The following is a 5,804-nucleotide window of genomic DNA, read 5'->3' as shown; positions in this document are numbered from 1 at the left end:
GTTGATCATTACTTTTACTTTCCCAAAAACAACTTATACTTTAACACATACCGCTTAGCTGTCACATTTATTGCCTTTTACATCTTTGGCTCCTGACAAGAATGTGGGGCCACTTTTTAGAAAAATGTGTTTGTTTACTTAACAAATCCCTATGAGAAGAAAACAGGAGAAAGCCATTAGAAAAAGGGGAATCAAAGTTGAAGTTGAAGCAACACTTTCTTGTTTCAACTTCAACTTCCTCTTTGCATAGGACATGTTGGGCTGATGGGTAAACTAAAAGAAGGACTTTGCAGTTTCGCAAATAATACTGACTTGAAATTGAAGTAAAAGTAAAGGGGAAAAAGGTTAAAGTTCAACTTTGACTTGGTAAAAATTGGATATCAGTAATAACATTGGCGAGGCAAATATGGGGGTAACATAATGGATCTACCAAAACCACATCATGAAGCCATGGATGTAAATGTGTATCAATAAAGAATATTATGAGCATCTCCATGTAGATATCCTCCCTTGATGGCCAACAAAATGCTAGATCTTGAAGAGGAAATGCTAACAAAGGATCCTTGAAACTTTGGGTGCCTTGAATGCTTGATTAAAACTTGCTTGCTTGAATGCTTAAATTCCTTGAGTGCATGTGTATGTTTCTTGGTGTCATTATGATATAAAAAATGAATATCTCAAGCCCTATTTTATAGTATTTTTTGGGCAAGAAAATAATACAAGTTGACTAGAGATTAAAAGAAAATAATTTGAAATCTTGAGGCACCTCAATCCTTGAGGCCTTTTTCCTTTGGGGAAGAGGTCAACTAGGTTAACCTATTCCTTAGGAAAGGCCTATAAAGATGTCATAAAGGCCTAAGAGAGAGTGCAAACAAAATTAGGAAAAGCAATAAGAAATAGGAGAATGAGAACATTGAGCACATGTCCATCCATGGTCCAGAAGTCACTATGGGATGGGTACTAAAAGATCTTGAATGATGAATGCTTCCATTTTAAGATGGTACAATAGCTATAATAAATGAACTTACTTAATGTGTCTATTCTCTCTTTGAGAGAATAAAAAAATTAAAACCTTGAATCTAATCCAATTTCTTTCTTTTACCTTTAGAGGGTCGGTCAGTTGAGGTTAACCCAAATGAGAATTATCTTATGCCAAATTTTCCACCTCACTATATATAATATGCTTCCTTGAGCCTAGACACTTAGAAGACACACAAACTTGCCATTCTTATCTTTGATGTGATCAATTATTCAAGGATGCTCTGATTGTTGTGTAGGGTAGAGTTGCCTTAATCTTTCTTTATGAGTCTACACTATTTTAGAAGAGGTTTTAATCTCATTTATGAGTCTGTTTGGGGGTTAATGTTGAATGAAAGTCTTTACTAAACACTTTAAAAAGATAGAATATTACTCGATTCACCTTTCAAGGTGTTGTAATCCTTGTGTGGGGATTGATCCAAGAGGTTTTATGTATTGCCCAAATAATTTTTTACTTTTCATTTGTATATCATAGAACATAGAAATTAATGGGGTATCAATGAATCCTTGTGCTTGAGAGTGTGATCTCACTTGAAATCCTCCAACTTATTAGTTCTTGTCAGATACTTAGTGTGGGCAAGGATTTTTATTACCAAGATAATCTATGTTTAGTATGTGCTTGTTCATTTACATTTTAAATACTCCCTTAATGCACTCATCCATCTAGGATTTTCTCCCTCTTAAGGTTTTATTTTAGTATTGAAACACAATAAAACCTGTTGAGATATTTACATCAAACAATCAGGCCAAATAGACCTTACAAACTTGACTTATCAAACTTACCAAGTGGGAAACTTGTCCAAAATAGTATAGAAGGTCATTTCTAGGACATAAATAGTTAAGAATCATTTCTTGGAAGTCTTGAGTCATTTCTAGGTGTCACCCTACCTTTTTTTACAATGTACAATATTGCTGGCCAAGATTCCTTTTGTAACTTGAAGTTGAACTTGACGTTGAACTCACTTCAAGTTTAAGTTCGGCTTCACTCACCTCCCGTCATACCAGAAAAGTTCTTCTTCATCGGCCCAAGTTCATAATCTTGAAGTTGAAGTTGAAGTGGGAGTTGATTCAATCTTCAACTTCAACCTCGACTTTGAGGTTTTTTGACGTTTGCTTGTTTTCTCACAAGATTGCATTAAGAGATTATGAACTCATTTTTTTGCAAGGCGAAGAAATGGGTCTCGCCTCATGGTGATCTCGAAGACATGAAGGGCAATAATTATGAAAATTATGAGGAATCATGCTAAAGTATGGTTACTTTATGGAAAAAGGTGGCATGTAGATTTTGTGACATCATGAAAGGTTGAGCTACGCATGAATTTGATGGATATTAATTGCAAATGACCTTGCAAGTCTTGTAAAGGTACAGGTGGCATGATTGTAATAAATATTTCTGCCCGCTCATATCTATCTTGGGATTTTCAAGAAATCACTCCCTATAATTACCCTCTATCCTGTATAATTTCTCATTTAACCATTTTGAGCTCTCAATGTCAACTAGTAAGAAAGCACCTTTCAAATTAAACCATGATGCTTTTTCGCCCCAAGATGCCTAAGCTTGAAAAACCATTCCTTTTGAGTTCCTTGCCCAAAATTCGAGATACTTTCTTGGTAAACAAAAACCTAGTTGATATAATTGAGTGGGCAAGGAATGTTCACTCTAGTCCCATATATCAGAAATTAGCTAGTAGTGGGTTACTAGAAGCCATCACTTTCCCATCAGCTATAAAATGTCCATAACTGGTTCTTGATTGTACGAATCACTATGACCCCAACACTAGGTGTATAAAGAAAGTTTCAGGAGAGGCATTGTTAAAATAAATAGGACAAGTGTTAGTTTAGCTCTAAGAATCCCGCATAAAGAACCTTATGAGCCTTGGACCTTTGAGGAAGTTGAGTGCTTGTATTGTAATAGAAAGAAGAACTACGACTCCATTGTAACTCAAACTTGGCTTTTGAAGCTAGCTGAAGGAGGTTCAAGATTCCCTAAACCCTTAATAATTGAACATTTCACTAAAAGATTGCAGATATTGTGTTACTTTTAAATATAGTCAAGGGAAATGATCATGCCTTCCACTGGGAGAGCTGGATGTAACTTTTTATTCAAAAAATTGTTGAAGGGGAAAAATTCATTGATTGGGCATATTTAATAGCTAAAAATTTACGTAGGGGCCTCATAGAAGTGAGTAGTTTCAGCTCATTCTTTCTGTATTCCTTCTTAGTCTACATTTTAGTGACATCTAAGGAATGGGAGGGACTTCCACACATGCCCTAGACTAAAGAGATGACCATCTTCCAATACTACAAAGACCTTCAGGCAATTGAATCTTGCAAGGAATTCAGGAGGGTTAATGATGTCTTCTTTGGGAGGTTAGTATTTGATCTCTAAGGACATGAAAAATCATAGATTATCTGAAGAATTAATGCAATCTATCAAAATTTATGGTTTTTTCTATATTTAGTTCCCTAGATTTACGTATCTCAAAGTTGGAGGTTTTTCTAGTGAACCTCTTAAGTTGCCACACTACTGTTTAGATAACATTGTCTTAGTCGAGATATGTACATAGTTCATTTCTCTGTTTGAGTCTCCTGAAAGCACAAACAAGTCAACCTCTTTCTTATTTCCCATTAAAATTGGTCACAATAGATGTTCAAACTTTAAACAAGCTATGTTAGCAGAAAACGCATTGTCACATTTTTTCCTCAAACCATACACTCCTAGAGAAGAATTTGACTATACATGTTTTGCTAGGGATAATTTCAGGCATGCATCCTCATTAGTCCATGTTCCACATTTGGAAGATTATTGGGAAAATTGTCCTAATGAATTTGAAGTCAAAAAATGATTATGGTCTAGGTTGGTAGTCAACCAGATTAATATGTTTAAGGTGAACCTCAACACCCATGAGATAATAGAAGATGAAGTTGAGGATGTGATTAACCCATTCTATGTTTGATCAAATTGAATGCATACCCATCCCTAAGCTTGACTAGACAAGAAGGGAAGAAGATGAGCTATTTTCCTGTACCTTAGAAGTATTGAGGAGAACTAAAAAGTGATTGAAGTCAAAGAATGTTGAATCAACTACCCCTAGAGTCCCAAAGAAATACTCAAGAGCCAAACACAAAAAGGCACAGCCAAAACCAAAGGTCATCACTAATCTTGGTATTGCTGACCCTATTGTAGGTTCTCTTGAAGCTAAAGTTGAAGTAACTTGATAGCAACTTCAACTTCAATTTCCGGAGGAGGTGCCAAAGGTTAGAAGGGTAAGTCGCTCCAACACTAAGAAAGCAATACCAAGAAAAGAAAAAAGGGGACAATTATAGTTGATCTAGATCTTGCTGAAACAAGGACAAGTCTAGAGTAGTCTCCTATTCCTCCCATGGCTAATAATACTCTAGATCCTCAAAAGTCTCCTAAAAGCACTGGTACTCAATCTGGTCCCCTCACCTTAACTAAAATTCCCCCCATAACAGGCAAGGAACCTACTACTCCCAAGTGGTTGGAAACCTCTATTGAGAAGAAAAGGAGTTTGTTACCATTATCCATGCCTATCGATGACCTAGTTAGCAAGTTCCTAGGGAAGTCTTCAAAAACTAAAAAGGCTAGAACTGAGTCTAGGTCGAAGTTTGATAAAGATTTAGGAAATTGGATAGAAGGCAGCTCGCTTGAGGACCTCACTCATCAAGATTATTAGGTATCAAGGATTGATCTTCGAAAGGGGAGCCATGTAGTTGATATGAAGATTTTTGAAGCTTCAAGCAAAAAGATTGTAGACAGGGTTTGGAAAGATGCCCAAGATAAGCAGGATATGAAAGAAGCAATGAAGAGCATGGCACAGTACATCAACGCTATCCTACATCTAGAACCCAAACCCTTGAATGAGATGTCAGCGATGGTGGATGTATCTTCTTTAGCCAACCAACAGTTTCTTGATAATTTACAAAAATGCAAAGCCATTGCAAGAACATCTGAAGAATGGTTACAATTTGTCTTAAAGGAAAGCAAGAAACAGATCAGACTTTTGGACAAGGCTTCAAAAGAAATTGTTGTCATTATCAAGAAGGTGTAGTCCAATAATGAAGGCTTTGAAAAAGAAAAAAATAACTGGGTAAAAGTAGTGCCCTGGATTGAGGAAATTCAAGGATTTGGATTGTAAAAGTTTCAAGTTGAATGCCTTGTGGTTAGTCTGGATGATAAAACTTTGCATGTGATTAAAGATCGTATCAAGTGGAAGAATGAGGCATTGGTCCAGGCAGTGACTGAAATCAAAGAAGTCTTGGATGGTCTTGGGCTCGTGGATGAAATAATCGAAGGTGATTTGAAGTGGTTTAGCAAACATTGCACATGCAAGGAAAGTGACTCCATAGCCTTGGTGGAAGAATTAATAAATGAAGTCCAAAAGAAGTTCCAAGAAGTTCAGGAGAAGAAGACACCATGTAGACAAGATTTTTCAAATGTTGCCCATACCCAAGCTATGTTGATAATAAACTTGAAACATTTGGAGATGCATGGAGTAAAGGTAATAGAACTAAAGAGGGAAAAGGAAATCTAGAAGCAAAGAATTGCATACATCAGCTTACCTCACTAGTTAGTTATCTCTGCATTTACCACTGTATATGAAACATGGAAGACCACAAGGATTGTGGATGGTGCAAATAGTTCCTCCTGACATGGCACACATTCATTGGGCAATTGCTTTTCATTTTCCTATTTATTTCTTTTATGCATTTTAGTTAATGTGGTTGTGTTAACTAAGAGACAA

This window comes from Cupressus sempervirens, chromosome 3 (assembly GCF_028749045.1).
Source record: "Cupressus sempervirens isolate cs-2001-9-10 chromosome 3, ASM2874904v1, whole genome shotgun sequence".
NCBI classification, from domain to species: domain Eukaryota; kingdom Viridiplantae; phylum Streptophyta; class Pinopsida; order Cupressales; family Cupressaceae; genus Cupressus; species Cupressus sempervirens.
Note: the sequence above shows the minus strand (reverse complement) of the source record.